This window comes from Rhinatrema bivittatum, chromosome 7, assembly GCF_901001135.1.
Source record: "Rhinatrema bivittatum chromosome 7, aRhiBiv1.1, whole genome shotgun sequence".
Taxonomy (NCBI): domain Eukaryota; kingdom Metazoa; phylum Chordata; class Amphibia; order Gymnophiona; family Rhinatrematidae; genus Rhinatrema; species Rhinatrema bivittatum.
The window spans coordinates 40,214,725-40,232,449 of record NC_042621.1 but is presented as its reverse complement, the minus strand read 5'-3'; the positions used below and the strand labels follow the sequence as shown (position 1 = coordinate 40,232,449).

Here is a 17,725-nt window from a genome sequence, read left to right as displayed (position 1 = left end):
GCGATACAGCCACAGTCTCCACCAGATGCACAAGAGCTTCCAAACCCCTGTCTGATCCCTCGAGACGTGCCCCAGCCGGGCAAAAGCCTCCCCCTAGGGGACACAGACACCTTGGGGGAAGAGCCTGACTCCCTGGAGGAAGGGGACATCCCTCCAGGGATGGAACCATACCGAACCATGATGCGTTTTTCTCCAAAGACGAGCTGCCAGATCTCGTGTCTCTCAGCCTGAAGATGCTGGCCATTCCTGGCACAAGTTCCACAGCGGAGCCAAAGACTAACCCGGTTCTGGTCAGTCTCAGTCAGGCCTCATGCTATTTTCCAATGCTGCAGGCCATACAACAACTGATTGACCTGGAATGGAATGCCCCGGAGGCCAGCTTCAAAGGAGGGACGGGCCCTAGAAGCCCTATACACCCTGGAACCCACGGCCAAAGAACTGCTATGGTTCCCAAAAGTGGATGCCTTGGTCTGCGCTATCTTAAAGCACACTACCATCCCAGTCGAAGGAGGAACTGCACTCAAGGATGCTCAGGACAGACGTCAGGAGTCCAACTTTAAACAGTCATTTGATGTCACAGCAATGACCCTGCAAATCGCCTCCTGCTGTGCCATGGTGACACGTGCCTGCTTGCTCCTCTCCAGGGACGCAACCACTTCCACCGAAACATTAGAACCGGCAATATTTTTCCTCACTGATGCGACCTCAGACCTGGTGCGCACCTCTGCCAGGGGCTTCTCATCCATAGTGGCAGCCAGAAGGCAACTATGGCTCAGAGATTGGTCAGCAGACATGACCTCCAAGAAGAAACTGACTAGAATGCCTTTTAAAGGATCCCTCCTGTTCGGAAGCGAACTGGAGAAGTTAGCCAACAAATGGGGTGAATCCCCAGTCCCTCAGTTACCGGAGGACAAGAACAAAAGAACCCAGCACTCCTCTCCCCGAAGAACCAAGGGCAGAGGAGCCCAGTGTTTTAGACCGTATAAAAACACATACCAAGCACCTTGCTCCGCAGGCAGGGCCCAGGCCTTTCGGAACAGGCACAACAAGAGGGGAGCCAGCTCAGGTACAGGCCCCGGCTGCACCCCACAATGAGATTCAACAGACCCATCCACAGGAAGAAACCATAGGGGGCAGACTTACTCTCTTCTATCAAAGGTGGGTCCTAACCATCATTCGAGAGGGATACCATCTGGACTCCTACAGCATCCCTCCAGACAAATTTGTGAGATCGCTATCCCACTCCCTCTCCAAGAGGATGGCGGTAGAAACCACACTGACAACTACTCAGCCTAAAGGCGATAACCTCTGTGCCCATGCACCAACAAAATACTTGTCACTATTTCATCTATTTTATCGTCCCCAAGAAGGAGGGAACGTTCCAGCCCATCTGGACCTCAAGACCATCAGTCACTACCTGAAGGTACTGCACTTCCGAGTGGAAACCCTACACTCAGTTATAAGGGCAGTCCAACCGGGAGAATTCCTGACTTCACGGGATCTATCCGAAGCCTATCTCCACATCCCGGTCCACCACGGCCATCAGCACTTCCTACGCTTTGCGATACTGGACCATCATTACCAGTTCTGGGCGCTACCCTTCGGACTAGCTACCGCTCCTCAGACGTTCACCAAAATCATGGTAGTAGTGGCGGTGACACTGAGGAAAGAAGGAATTCTCGTACATCTGAATCTGGACGATTGGCTGATCAGGGCAAAATCTCCAGAAGAAAGTTACCAGGCGACCACCAGAGTCAAGAATCTACTGCAGAATCTCGGGTGGGTCGTCAACACAGCCAAAAGCTGTCTGTAGCCCTCCCAATCGCTAGAGTACTTGGGAGTCCGGTTCGACACCAAACAAGACAAGGTTATTCTTCCCCCTACAAGGAGAAGGAAACTGATGAACCAGTTGTGAAAACTGTTGAAATATGCTCGCCTCAAGGTATGGGACTACCTCCAAGTCCTCTGTCTCATGACATCACCCCTAGAAGTCATCCCATGGGCAAGGGCCCACATGCGCTCACTTCAATGTTCCCTGCTGTCACGATGGAATCCAGTGTCCCAGAACTACTCCGTTCACCTCCAGCTACCGGCAGAGGTTCAGACCCAGCTCCAATGGTGGCTACAGGAAGACCATCTGAGCAAGGGAGTAAGACTATCCCCACCGACCTGGATCTTGCTCACCACAGATGCGAGGGTGGGGAGCCCACTGCCAGGAGCTGACGGCCCAGGGGCAATGGGACAAGGAAGAGTCGGGATGGAGCATAAACAGACTGGAAGCCCGAGCAGTCAGGCTAGCCTGCCTACAATTCAGTCACAGACTCCGGGGAGAATCTGTTAGTCATGTCGGACAACGCCACAACAGTTGCCTACATCAACCACCAGGGAGGAACCAGAAGCCAACAGGTGTCCCTGGAAATAGACCCCCTAATTGCGTGGGTGGAAGCAAAACTGCAAGGGATCTCAGCTACCCACATCGTGGGAAAAGACAACGTCACTGCGGACTACCTCAGCAGAGAGAGTCTAGACCCAGAGGAATGGACGCTGTTGACCACAGCCTTCCAGTTGATAGTAAACCACTGGGGAACCCCAGTCATGGATCTCTTGGCAATCCGGTCCAATACCCAAGTTCTTCAGCTGCAGGCGAGAACTGCAATCCTGGGGAATCGACACCCTCGTCCAGAGCTGGCCACAGGAAGACCTGCTGTATGACTTTCCCCCATGGCCACTACTGGGCGGGATCATACACAAAAGAGAACACCACAGGGGGCTAGTACTTCTAGTGGCCCCGGACTGGCCAAGAAGGCCATGGTATGCGGACATGCGAAGATTTCTGGTGGGGAACCCCCTGTGCCTACCTCCACACAGGGACCTTCTCCGGCAAGGACTGATCCTCCACGAAGACCCGACTCTATTCTCTCTTACGGTCTGGCCATTGAGAGGACGTGCCTGAAAAAGAGCGGATACTCTAAGGCAGTGATTGACAACTTGCTCCAAGCACACAAATTCTCCACGTCTCTAGCTTACATATGAATATGGAGATTATTCAAAGCCTGGTGTGAGGACTGCGAGATTCTTCCACGGACAGTCAAAATCCCCATGATTCTGGAATTTCTGCAGGATGGTTTGAAGAAGGGGTTGTCTCTCAACTCCCTCAAGATTCAGGTGGCCGCGCTGGCTTGCTTCAGATCCAAAGTGGACGGAATCAGTCTATCAACCCATCCAGATGTTTCCCGCTTCCTGAGAGGGGTCAAACAAATCTGACCACCATTAAAGTGGCTGGTGCCACTAGTACTAGACTTCCTAGCGGAAGCTTCCTTCAGACCTACTCGCGGTCTGTCACTACAGCTACTGACCTTGAAGTCTGCATTCCTAGTGGCAATATGTTCAGCCCGTCGCATCTCTGAGCTTCAAGCCCTATTCTGTCGAGAACCATTCTTCAGGTTCACACTGGGATCCATACAACTATGTACCATCCCCTCTTTTCTTCCAAAGGTGGTTTCTCAATTTCATCTAAACCAAACCATATCTCTACCATCTCCAGATGAACATAGACTCGTGCCGTCTTTGCCACCTAAACGTCGGCAGACTCCTAATCTGATACCTGGACAGATTGGAATCTGTACAAAAGATGGACCACCTATTCGTCCTTCACAGCGGGAAGAAACAAGGGGAAGCAGCCTCGCGGGCAACCATAGCCGCTGGATCAAAAAAGTAATCAAGGCGGCCTACGTAGAGGCAGGGAAGCCTCTGCCTTTACAAGTCGACCCATTCCACAAGGGCCCAGGCAGTACTAAGTGGGCCACGAGCAGCCTCCCACCCGGTTCGGGAGTAGCTTTTGTACATCCTATTGGTCCTGAGTCCATCTGCTACACGCTAGGAAATGGAGAAATTACTTACCTGATTTCGTTTTCCTTAGTATAAACAGATGCACTCAGCATCCTGCCCATGGCTGTCCCGAAATCAGGAAACCTCGGGTGACAATCCCCAAGAGCAAGACAAGCACCAGTAAGCCAGGTATTACCCCTAGTTCAAGATACTCATAGTTGTCGAGTGTTGGCGCTTTTCGGTTGAGTGACTGGCGGTCTCCAATTTGGAAATAATTTGAACCAGTCCTAGTTAATCAAGTTAATCAAGTTAGCCAAGTTAATCAAGTTATTAAAACACACATATATCCACAATTTCATTTCTAGGAGAATACTGAAGAACTAAACTTCCTGCACGGGTATATGTAGGCTGACGTTAGATTGAAATCTGACTAAGTCTCCCAACTGCTTTCAGGAGTACACTATACCCATTGGTCCTGAGTCCATCTGGCTATACTAAGGAAAATGAAATTATCAGGTAAATAATTTTTCCATTATGAAGCGAGGCTAAACAGGATAGGGCTATTCAGCTTGGAGAAGAGACATTTCAGGACTAGCAAACTGAGCCCCAAGGATGTTACAATTGCTTTCATATAACAGCTGTTATATTTTCTGCTCATGGGATGGTCCCACAAGCAGCTGCACTCGACCTGGGACCAGCTGGCCTTGCTGTGGCAGAATGCTGCCAGGATTGCTGCGAATGGGCTTTCCGCAAGGTGCACATGCACCTGAAGCTCACTCCTTTAAAGGGCTTGTGATGGGAAAAGCCTGTGGCACCCTTGGATGATGCCCAGACACTTCACCCTATAAAAGGGCCCTGCCAACGCTCCCTCGTCACTTCAAAGATCCAAGTATCTCTTCAGCCTTTGTCCAAGTCTTTGGCTCTGTCCGTAATTAGAATTTTGGACTTCCCTTAGTCTGGCCTGTGCAAAGACTCATTTGCCCGCTGTCAACATAACCTTAGGGCTTTGCCCTCGAGGTTGCGTCAATTGCGCCATGGCAAGAGGGGTTCACGCATACGTCGCTCGCAACAGTTTTTTAAAAACACCTATTTCTTTAGAATTGCACAGCACCCAACTATGCCTTTTCATCTAACAGCGAACAGACTTAAAAGCAATTGGAGAAAGCTTTTTCACTCAATGCACAATCAAGCGCTGGAATTAATTGCCAGAGGATCTGGTCAAGGCAGCTAGCATAGCTGGGCTTAAAAAAAGGTTTGGACGAGTTCATGGAAGAAAAGACCATAGTTATTAACCTGATAACTCAAGGAGACCCACCACTTGATATAGGGAGTGAGCAGAAAGAAATTAAATCTACTTTTAGGGATTGGCCACTGTGAGAGAGAGGCTGTTTGGCTCAATGGACTTTTGTTCTGACCCAACATTACACTTTATTCTTCAGGAATGAACTAGAAATATGATCAAAAAGTAAGGGGTTGATTTTAAGACCCACGCGCACATAGATGTGCTGATTTTATAACATGCATGCGCCGGCACGCACATGCGTGCCAGACTTTAATGTCTGCTCGCACACGTGACTTTTCAAATTATGCACAGCGACACGGATTACTTTTTTCTCCAGTTCCCTCCCAGTCTGCTCCAATTAAGGAGCAGACTGGGAGGAAACTTCCCTACCCCCCTGCCTAACCTTCCTTTCCTTTTCCCTCTTCACCCTGACCCCTAACCTCTACCTAGCTACACCAAATCTTTTTATTTCACTACTTACTGTTCCTCCGGAGCATAAGTATTTTCCATGTGTTGGCCGGCTGCTGGCACGTGCTTCCCCGGGACAGTGGCAGGGTCCGTTCTAAAATGCATGCAGTGCGTGCGAGGCCTGGCCATGCGCATAACCTCTGTTTTTCACGTGCACAACCCTTTGAATCTTTACTTGTAATTGTTTTACCTTATGTCTAAATTGTCAGGTTTTTCTTGGTAGTACTGCTGTTTCAAACGAGGAAATGCTTTTCTGCCTTAAAATAAAATCCTTTGGAAACCAGCTTGGGTGCTGTGTAATTCTTCTAAACTAAAATAGGTGTTTTTAAAAAGCTGTTATATGAAACAATAATTGTAGCATCCTTGGGGCTCAATTGGTGATTAAATTCCTGCTGGTCAAGGGTTTCTGAATCTGGGCAGCACAGCAGGAACAGTGGAAGAGCATTCTTTGGCTTGGGCTGTCAGAATAGTACTGGACACGGAGTGGCTGGGGTGCAGCTTTGACACCTCTAGAGCCCTGGAACAATTTCTTTAATAATAGAAACCAGCTAGTTTTTTGTTTTTTGTTTTTTTTTATCCTTTAAAATCACTTGATTCTTCCAAAGTTGGAGGTGGATACATAAAAACATAAATATAATTTCCAGATAAACACATGTACAAACAGAACACACAAATGCTACTGCAGTGACATATATTCAAAAAGTTATACATCTATCTGTGAAGTTACCTGGATGGAAATGCCTTGAACTGGATTGCCTTTGGAACAATGTTTAAAGTTGTTGGGATCTTTTAGGCTGTACAAAGTGATCGGCAGAGACTTACACAGTGTGGGACCTGCTATAGAGAATGCCCTTTCTCTTGCACTAAGGTGGACAGAGTGTGGAGAGGGAATGTCTAGAAGGTATTGACTGGCAGAACCTAGAGTTTGTGATGGACTATATAACCTTAATGGAGAGATCTTGTGGTAGGCTATTTAGCTTTAACATAGAGAGCTTGTGACAGAGCCATGTTTTGATTGTGGGTAGGCATTAAGAAGCAAAATTCAGTAGATGATTTTAAGGCAAAATAAAACTGTATGTCATCTGTATATAATTTGTATGAGATGCAAATGACATAAGGGACACTGAAGAGCGTCGCAGATAATGCGGAGCCTTGTGAGACCTCCATAAGAATGGTAAACCATGAAGCTGTAGAGGATATTCTGACTTGTTACTTAGTTGTAAAAATCTGAAAGGCGGAATTCAAATCAAATATGATTTGAACATGACAAGATTGATCCACTTCTCCCAATATTGATGAGACTGGCAAGGAAAATGGCATGACTGAGCGTGTTGAATGCTGAGGTGATATCAAACAGAATTAACATATAAGGTGTATCAGAGTCAAAACCTCGAAGTATTGAATGAAAACTGGACAGGAGCAAGGTTTCAGTGCTTTGAAATTTTCTGAACCCAAATTGATACTAGTCAAGTATGAAGTTTTCAAGAAATCTGGTTAGTTGGTTCAGCACTGCAGATTCTATTATCATGGCAAGCAATGGTAAAGATGAGATGGGATGAAAATTTGAGAAGTCGGTGGAATAGGTGTTGGGTTTCTTTAAAATTGGTCTGTCTGTTTTTCGTTTTGTCCAACTACCAGATACGCTAAGATTACCTATCTGTACTAGCTGTACTATTGAATCAACAAAAATAAGTTCATTTTGGTCTATTTTAAGGAGAGCAGTCTGACATGTTAAGAGTGCAAAAGAAAAAATTTAATCTGTTAATTATTTTTAATATTTCTGGTTGAGATACTTTTCTAAGTTGGTCCCAACATGATGGTGCTATTATGTGCCATCAGCCTAGGACCATGTATAGGGAAAGTGGAACATACATTGGTAATCTTATTTGTGAAAAAAACCTGCAAATTATTCTGAAAGTGAGTCTGCAGATGGAAATTCATTGCCTTTCTTCAGTGGATTGACCAAGTAGATCACAGTACTGTATAAATTGCAAGTATTTTTATCTGTTTGTTTGTTTTTTAATAGTTACAATAGTATTGTCTCTTTGCAGAATTAGTGACCATTCTATATTGCGAGAGGAATTGATGGTTACTTTCCAAGTTCTCTTTTGGGGTGTTTCCGCCAGTGCGATTCTGCTCTACGAAGAGCCTACGTCTTTAAAACTAAATGGTGAGTGAATCATGGAATAGATGTACTATACTTTAGGTTTTGGTTTTTTTTTAATGTTTTGGGATCTAAATAGTCGGTAATGTTTCGAAATACTTGGCTGGAAAACAATTTTATAAGGGTATGTAGAAATAATGGGTCAACAAAAAGTACAAGGAGGCACTTTTATATAATTGGAATAATATATCTTGTTTGCTCCTTTCAGCTCTTTTTTTTATCAGGTCAAAATAAAATGAAGGTCAAGACAGAGGATGATGCTTGAATAAGAATATGTGAACATTGTTCTTTATACCTAAACATAGAACAGGGTTTCACATCTCCTCTGCTTTATAGTCCATTCCTCTCCCTCTGAGATCCTCTGCTTGTTTCATGTTTTCTTGAATTCTGAAACTGTTCTAGTCTGTTCCACCTTCATTGGGAGGCTGTTCCATATATCGACTGCCTTTTCTGTAAAGAAGTATTTTCTTAGATTTACTCCTGAGTATACTCCTTTCACACACATCCCATGCCACCTTGTTCTAGATCCTCCTTTCTGTTGAAAAAGACCAGCCTCCTGTGCATTTATTCCTTGGAGGTATATAAATGTCTGTCATATCTCCCTGTAACACAGCACAGGTGGTCTTAGGTTTTTGTAAGAATGAAGAACAAAACACTCTGGATTCCAACCTTTTCTTCATAGAGCTGTGCTTTATTTACAGGGCAGAAAAAGTAGTAACAGAAGTCTTCTTACCTCAGCAGCACAATTCAGTTGCAGCCCTAACAGGACAGAAATGTTGAGGGAGCTGCCGCCGCCTTATCCCCAGGGCCTGCAGTTCTCAGCTGGGCCCAGACTCGTATCCCTGAACTTGGGGAAATGCCCTAGTAGCAGCCTTCCCTTGTGGGCTGTCTTAAGATGGACTTAGCAGCAATAGAAAATACCTTCCCCCTAGTTTCCTGAAGTCTGAATTTGGATATTGGTGGAACAGTTTAATACTGAAGAGAACAAAGCACGAGCTGGAACATATTAAGCTATTGTTTGTTAGATGAACAATTGTCAGAATGCATAGTCTTATATACCAGAGCCAGTACTTTTAATTTAATCTGCTCTGCTATTGGTAACCAATGTAAATCCTTTTCATATGGCATTGTTCATTCCTCAACGAAGTCTGCAAACTACATGGACTGCTGCATTTTGGACTAAATCTAAAACATTTTAGCAGACCCAAATAAAGGGAGTTGCTGTAATCTAAATTAAGCACAATGGCCTGTACTACAGCCCTAAAATCCTGTAGTAGTATATGACATAAAGGCCTAATCATATGCAAGTTAAAAAAAAAAAAAAAATTGCTTTCTGAATTTGAGATTGCAAAAATGTTTAATAGAACCAGACCATGGACAATCCACAACGCACCAATGGTGAATCTTCTCGTCCCTGGAGCGAACACTTGTGCTCTCCCTCAACCAGTTTCTAACCTAGTCAGCCAATTTAGGGCCCAAACCGAGGGTGCTCAGTTTATTTATAAGCCACATAAGTGGAACTATGTCCTAGGCCTTGCTGAAACTCAGTGGGAGGTGAAAAGAAAAATCATTCAGCTCAAGAAAGCAAATAAGGTGTCTAGGAAGAGCAGCAAACAAAGGATGAAAAACTGGACAGCTAAGACCACAAATTCTTGTAGTCTGGGCTATAAAATCCCAGAGCTGCAGGTGTTAATGGTGAATTTGGACATTGTTGCTCTTATGGAAACATGGCTCACAGAGTGTCATGACTGGGATACAGCTATCCCAGGCTATAACTTGATAAGGAAGAACAGGACAGAAAAAGGGGGGAATTACCATCCACCTGGCCAGAATGAACTAATAGGTAACGGAATGCTAAAAGAAATTAGGGAAGCTTACAAAATGAGCAGCACAGTAAAAATGGGTGATTTCAATTACCCCATTATTGATTGGGTGAATGTTACATCAGGGCATTCTAGAGAGGTAAAGTTCCTAGATAAAGAAATAAATGACCTGCTTCATGGAGCAGGTGGTACAAAAGAACAAACAAGAGGGGAAACTATTTTAGACTTAGTCCTTAGAGGAACGCAGGATTTAGTGTGAAAGGTGGTAATGTTGGAACCACTTGGCAATAGTGACCACATTATCAAATTTGACTAATCGAAGGGAGCACAAAAAAGAAATCTACTGGGACAGAATTTATCTTTCAAAAAGGTGATTATGATAAAAATGAGGAAAATGTTTAGGAAAAACTGAAAAGAGCAACTGCACAGATTAAATGTTTAGCACGGGCATGGACGTTGTTTAAAAATACCATCTTGGAAGCTCAGACCAGATGTATTCCATGCATTAGAAAAGGTGGAAAGAAGGCTAAATGACTACCGGCTTGGTTAAAAGGTGAGGTGAGAGAGGCTACATCATAAGAACATAAGGCTTGCCATACTGGGTCAGACCAAGGGTCCATCATGCCCAGTATCCTGTTTCCAACAGTGGCCAAGTCACAAGGGACAGGATCCCAAGAGGTAGGTAACATTCCAAGCTGCTTATCCCAGGAATAAGCAGTGGATTTCTACAACTCTTCCTTAATTAATGGACACTTCCTCCAGGAACTTTAAACCCAGCTATACTAATAGCTTTCACCACATCCTCTGGCAACAAATTCCAGAACTGCTTAATATCTAAAAACATCTTTCAGAAAATGGAAAAGGGATGCAAATATAGAAAACAGGCTCAGCATAAGCACTGGCAAGTTAGATACAAAGCACTGATAAGGAAGGCAAAGATAATTTGAAAAGAATCTTGCCATGGAAGCAAAAATGAATAAAATCTTTTTCAGCTACATTTGAGGTAAAAAGCATGTGAGGGAGTCACTTGGACCTTTAAATGATCAAGGGGTAAAAGGGGCACTTAGGGATGACAAAGCCAAAGAGAAACTAAATGAATTCTTTTCTTGGGTATTCACTGAGGAAGAGGTAAAAGCTTTTCTTCTGGCTTGTTTGGTTATAGCTAACACACTTCCCTCCTAGAGGGATTTCATTTCTACCACATTCAATCTGATGTCCAATTGCTCTTCAGTGACTCTGCTTCAGAACATCTTATAACAAGCTTTATAGATGTACATCCACAGTCTCTCGTCAAACAGTACCAGAAATGATATTCAAAGGTGATTCAGCTGAAACAAATCTTGGTGAATCTTGAAGATGTACTAGAGCAAATTTGACAAACTGAGTAGCAAATCACCTGGGCCAGATGGCATACATCTGAGTGCTGAAAACTGAGAAATGAAATAGCAGACCTGCTATTGGAAATCTATAAACTATCAGTAACAAAATCTATGGTACCTGAAGACTGGAGGGTTTCCAATGTAACACCAACTTTTAAAAAGGGATCAAGAGATGATCCAGGAAAATACAGACCAGTGAGTTTCTGTACCAGGCAAAATAATAGTTTCTATCATAAAGAACAAAATTGCTTAACATATACATAAACATAGTTTAATGGGACAAAGCCAACATGGATTTAGCCAAGGGAAGTCTTGCCTCACAAATTGCTACACTTTTTTTGAGGGCATTAAACTTTTGGATTAAGGTGACCCAATAGTTTTAGTGTATCTTGATTTCCAGAAAGCGTTTGACAAAGTCTTCATGAGACTTCTTAGGAAATTAAAAAGTCATGGGATAGAGGGCAGTGCCCTATTGTGGATTGCCAACTGGTTAAAAGATAGAAAATGGAGAGTAGAGCTAAATGGTAAATTTTCCCAATGGAAAAAGGTGAATAGTGGAGTGCCCCAGGGATCTATTCTGGGACCACTGTTTTTTAATATAAACAACCTGGAAATCAGAACAGGTGATGTGATCAAATTTGCAGATGACACAAAATTATTCAAAGTTAAATCGCAAGAGGATTGTGAGAAATTGCAAGACAACATTGCAAAACTTGCAGACTGGGCATGCAAATGAAATTTAATCTGGACACATGCAAAGTGATGCACTTAAGGAAGAGTAAGCCAAATTATAGTTATGATGAAAGGTTCCACATTGAGTCACCACTCAGGAAAAGGATCTAAGTGCCATTGTTGATGATTCATTGAAATCTGCTCAGTGTGCAACAGCAGCAGCCAAGAAAAGCAAATTAGAATGCTAGGGATTATTAGGAAAAGAATGGAGAATAAAACAGAACATCATAATGCTCCATGATGCAACCTCATCTTGAGTATTGTGTGCAGTTCTGGTCACTACATCTCAAAAAAGATATAGCAGAATTAGAAAAGGTACAGAGAAAGGCAATCCAGAATAATAAAGGGGATGGAACAATTCCTCTGTAAAGAAAAGCTAAAGAGGTTAAGGACTCTTCAGATTAGAGAAGAGACAGCTGAGGGGAGATATGATAGAGGTCTAAAATGAGTGGAATGGAATGAGTAAACACTAATCAGTTTACTCTTTTGAAAAGTAGAAAGACCAGGGGGGGTGGGACATAATGAAGTTACTAGCTAATACATTTAAAACTAATAAGAGAAAACATTTTTTTACTCAGTGCATAATTAAGCTCTGGAATTTGTTGCCAGAGGATGTGGTGAAAGCTATTAGTGTAGCTGTGTTTTTAAAAGGTTTGGACAAGTTCCTGGAGGAAAAGTCCATTAAATATTAAGGTAGAGTTGCAGAAATCCACTGCTTATTTTTTGGATAAGCAACTTGGAATTTATCAAGCCCTTGGGATCCTGACAGTTACTTGTGTCCTGGCTTGGCCATTGTTGGAAACAGGATACTAGGCTTGATGGACCTTTGGTCTGACCCAGAATGGCAAGTATTTTGCCCTTATGTAAGGGGGGAGGAGTAGCTCTTTGTCAAAAACAATATCCAGTAAATCAAAGGAATTTCATTCTAAATTCTTCAACGCAATAGCTTATTAAAAAAAAATAAAATGAGATTTTTCTAAAATGACCATCATAAGACTAAGGACTGCATTAATTGTTTAATTGGCTGATATCCAAAATGATGTGAGTAGTACAATCATAGGTCATTCGGATTGACAATAAGCTCATGTAAAAAAATATTTTTCAAATATGCAAGTAAAATAACACTTTGAATTATACTTCAAGTTGTTTTTGCAATTATCTGAGAACTCCAGAAGGTAAATAGTTATGTGGAGGGATGCTGTAAGCTTGAACACACATTCTTGCTAGCTGTCAATGGAATGAGCTCTGATGCTGCAGCATTTCGAGGGCAACAGCTCTCTGCTTCAGAAAATACAAAATAGTCCATATAATTCCTCCATGATACTTAATTTATAGTTAGAACTTAGATTGTGTGGATTCTCAAAAAAAGATTTTCAAGCAGAGCAGGATGCTCTGACAATCAGCTGGGGTTCATCTCTGGTATTGAAAAAAAATATTCAAGCAACTGAAATGCAAGGGACATGGGATAAGGAAGAAGCATTATGGGTTGCCCTAAAAAAAAAAAAAAAAAAAAAAAAAGGCACTTCCATTTACATTGGTGTGGTTTACAGGCTTCGGACTCAAAGAACTGGACAGAGATCTGATTGAAGACATCCAAAAGGTGGGAAAGAAGGGCAAAATGTTTGGAAAATTTAATCTGCTGGATGTGGACTGGAGTATCCTTTCTGTGGAATCTACAAGAAGTAGAGAGAGAGCTGATGTACTTCATGGGGTTCTGTTCAAACAAATGGTAATGAAACCCATGAGGGATGGTGTGATACTTGATCACTAATGGTGATAATGTCTCTAATGTTCGGGTAGGAGCTCACTTGAGCACCATTGATCTTCTCGCAGTATGGTTGAATATCACGAATAGGATACAGAGAAGTCACACGAAGATCGGAGTTTTTAATTTTAAAAATAGGAACTTTGTCAAAATGGGGACCTACCTGGAGGAAGAATTAGATGACTGGGTGAGATGGAATAACAGTGGGCCACATTAAAAGGAGCTATTACAAAGGCAGCAAATCTATCAAAAAAAGTAAACAAATATGAGAGGAAAAAGAAACTGATCTGGTTCTCAAAGGAGGAAGCTGAAAAAAAATAGACAAAAAGAACAGCATTCAAGAATTACAAACTATCCCAAAAGGAGGAAGACAGGGAAGAATACCTCGTGAAAGTGAGGGAGACGAAGAAAGAAATCAGGAAAAACAAAAAGTCAAGCAGAAGAAATAATTGTCAAAAAGGTAAAGTGAGGTGAAAAAACATTTTTCAGATGTCAGAGAGGATGGCCTGAAGTGTGTATAGTGAAATGGAAAGGTGACAAAGAGCAATGTATGAAGAAATAGCAGAAATATTAAAAAAAAATACTTGATGAGTGTTCACTAAAGACCCTGGAGATGGATCATTGCTGCTTGACAAGCCTGTGGATGAACTGGAGTAGATGCAACCCCATTTACAAAAGAGAATGTTTGGGAAGAGCTAGGAAAACTGAAAGTAGACAAGGCCATGAGGCTGGATGAGGTACATTCCAGGAGAATACTAAGGAAGTTCAGATGTGCTAGTGGTTTTGCTGAAAACTGTTCAATAGATCTCTGGAAATGGGAGTGGTGCCATGGGACTGGAGAAGAGCAGTTATGTTCCCACTTCACAAGAGTGGTAGGAAAGAGGAGGATGTAAACTACAGGCCTGTAGCTTTACCTCTGTGGTGGAAAAATTAATGGAGGCTGCTGAAGGAAAGGACAACGAATTATGTACAATCTGAGTTGCTGGACCAAAGGCAGCATGGATTCACCAGGTGAAGGTCCTGTCAAACACATCAGATTATTTTCAATTGGGTGACTAGAGAATTGAGTCGAGGAAGAGCGATTGTAATTTACTTCAATTTCAGAAAAGCTTTTGATACAGTCCCGCATAGGAGGCTTGAGAATAAAATGAGAAGCTTGGGAGTAGGCACCAAGGTGGTGGAGTAGATTATGAATTGGTTGACTGATGGGAAACGGTGGATAATGGTAAGTGGAACCTATTTTGAAAAGAGAACAGTGTTAAATGGAGAGCCACAGGGATCTGTTTTGGGACCGGTTCTGTTGAATATCTTTGTGAGAAACATTTCAGAAGGGAAAGAAACTAAAGTTTGTCTGTTTGCAGATGATGCTAAACTGCAACAGAGTGGACACGCTTGAAGTAGTAGAGAGAATGAAAAGTGTTTTAAGAAAGCTTGAAGAGTGTCAGCTGGGTTGGGATGCACTAATCCAAAAGAGCTGTATTTGATGGGAGGGGGAGGTTGAAAGACTAATGTGCGCAGACTGGGAGAGGGACCTTGGGGTAATAGTGTCTGGCAACCTGAAATCAAAGCAATGCGACAAGGCCAGAAGAATAGTGGACTGCATATAGAAAGGTATAACCAGCAAGAAAGTGGTGATAATGCCCTTGTATGGGACCTTGATGAGACCTCATATGGAGTTCAGTTCTGGAGATCATATCTCAAAAAGGATAGACAGGATCGAGGAGGTCCAGAGAAGGGTGACCAAAATATTGTGGGGTCTGTATCGGTAGACCTGTGAGGGAGAGGCTGAGGAATCTGATTATGTATACCCTGGAAGAGAGGAAGTGCAGGGGAGATATGATACAGACCTTCAGATACCTGAAAGGTCTTGATGTGCAAACTTCAAACCTTTATCATTGGAAAGAGAACTGATCTGAAACTCCAGGGGGACAACTCAGAACCAACATCAGGAAATGTCTTTATGGAGAGGGTGGTGAATGCCTGCAATGCCTTTCTGGAAGAGGTGGTGAGGAAGAAAACAGTAAACAATTGCCAGTAATTGCCAGGTTCTTGTGGCCTGGTTTTGGCCTCTGTTGGAAACAGGATGCTGGGCTTGATGGAGCCTTGGTCTGACCCATCATGGCAATTTCTTATGTTCTTATGTTAAATTCAAAAGGGCATGGGACAAACACTGTGGATCTCTAAAGACTAGAAGTTGGAAATGAAGGAAAGGGTGCATTAGGGTAACTTGCATGGAGTAGTAGGTACTACCCTTAAAGGAAGGCACAGGATTGCTACCCTTAACCAATTAGCCTTGAATCTTGTGACAGAACTGCAACATCTCTCTGCTTTGATTGCGGAGGAAAAGGGGGAATTGGATTCAGAAGACAATCAATGCTGGACCCTAACTTATACGGTCCAGGGTACTCATATGCAGACATTAGGGATGAAGCACAGGGCTGCTTCTTCAGCCAAGTCCAAAAGCAAAGCATGTTAAAGCAGCTTTTGTGTTAATTATCAAAAATGCTGTTCACACTGTGAAAATGTTGCTAGCAGTAATTTTTGTTTTGGATTTGACAGTTGCTTGGTTTTGATTGTAATTATTACTACCCTTAATATAAGGCATGGGGGTAGTCTGCACGGAGCAGCAGTTACTTTCATGGGAAACTTGCTTGGCAGACGGGATGGACCATTTGGGGTTTTTTTCCTGCCATCATTACTGTTACTGTGCTTCTAGTGCTGTCCCTTCATCTAACATTCTGGACACCTAATCAGATAATGACAATACCTATCTCTGGAAAATCAGGCTGTCTTGGTTCCTCTAATCCAGTGTATTCCAGAAACTGTGCTAACTTCCGTCTCGGAAGCGATTCCATTAATTTGCTCACCACCAACGGGCCTAGCGTTATTAACTCCTCCTTGCTTTCTCTTTTGTGAAGAAGAACCACACCTGATTCTCTCCAATTCTTTGGAACCGCTCTTAACTGTAAAGAAGTTCTGAAAAAGTTAGATTTGCTGTCAGAACTTCTTTAAGTTCCCACAATACACTCGGAAGTATTCCAGACTGCTTTATTCTCCTTTAGTTTTGCTTTTTCCTCATGAACACTGCCTTCTGGAAATTTTGTTCAGCTTCCTTCCATTCCTGTTTGTGGCAGTTTCCTGTGGTTCCATTGCAAGCCTTTCCTCTGAAGACTGAAAAATATTTGATAAGCAGGTCCACTTTCCTTGTCAGTCTCTGCGTATTCTCCCCTCCTCCCCCACCCCACCCCTATCTTGAGTTCTGTAATCCCACTTTTGCAATTCTGCCTGTCACAAATGTCTTAAAGTTTGGCCTGCTTTTTTTATATTCTATTTTTCTTTTGTTTATGCCTTTGCTTTATTTTCACAGCTTTTCCAGATATTGCCTGTCTTCCTTTTTCTGTGATGTCTTGTAATTTATGAATGCTAATCTATCCTTTTTTTTTTTTTTTTTTTTTTTTAGCCCTTGCCTTTTTCAGGCACTTCTTTAGAAAACCCATAATGGCCTTTCTTCCTACCTTTATTTAGTTTCTTAAGAAAATGGTTGTTGCCCTTACAATATCTCCTGCTTTTGCCTACTGCTTTTCTACTTGCCCTATGTATCCCTTCCAGTTAATGATGCTTTGAGGTACACTCACCCCCCCCCCCCCACCCCCTGGGCCATCTTAGCAAAGCTAGTCTTCCTGAAGACCAGGACCCTTTGCTTTTTGAATGATCCACACCATCAGGTGATCACTAGACTCCAGGTGATCTCCATTAGAAACATGCTCGTCATTTTTAAGCACCAGGTCCAGTTTCTTCCCTTTGCGCATTGGATCCGATACCAGTTGTTGGAAAAGTTTGCCCTATAGAGAATCCAGAATATCTCTGCTTTAAGATGACACTATAGCTGGGATGTCCCAATCAACATCTAGCACCTCCTAGTTCATAGCAATTTTGTGAATGTCTTCAACTAAATCTCTGTCCGATTCTTCTGCAAATAAGGCAGAAATGGCCAACTCTGGTCCTCAAAAGCGAAAAACAGGCCTGGTTTTCAGGATATTCACAATGAATTTGCATATGAAAAATTTGCATGCACTGCTTCCATTGTAGGCATATATATTTCTTGTATTTAAAGATGGCCGGCGCCATCTTTAAAAATGGCGCCGGCCATCCAGTGCTCCTACCATGTGACAGGGGCCAGCCAATGGCACGGATACCCTGTCACATGGTAAGGGCAAAGGGCCATCGGCGCCATTTTTATTAGTGGCAGCCGACGGCCCGAGAGCGGGAGATCGCTCCCGGGAC

General features: G+C 43.0%; 1 protein-coding gene across 4 annotated transcripts in view; it reads left to right on the top strand.

The window, feature by feature from the left end:
* ZFHX3 (zinc finger homeobox 3) overlaps positions 1-17,725 on the top strand; it is an 876,987-nt gene that overhangs the window by 244,480 nt on the left and 614,782 nt on the right. For all 4 annotated transcript variants that reach the window (XM_029608283.1, XM_029608281.1, XM_029608282.1 and 1 more), the window contains one exon: positions 7,630-7,748. The gene's annotated coding sequence lies outside the window, so the exon portion shown is untranslated. The remainder of the gene's footprint in view (positions 1-7,629; positions 7,749-17,725) is intronic.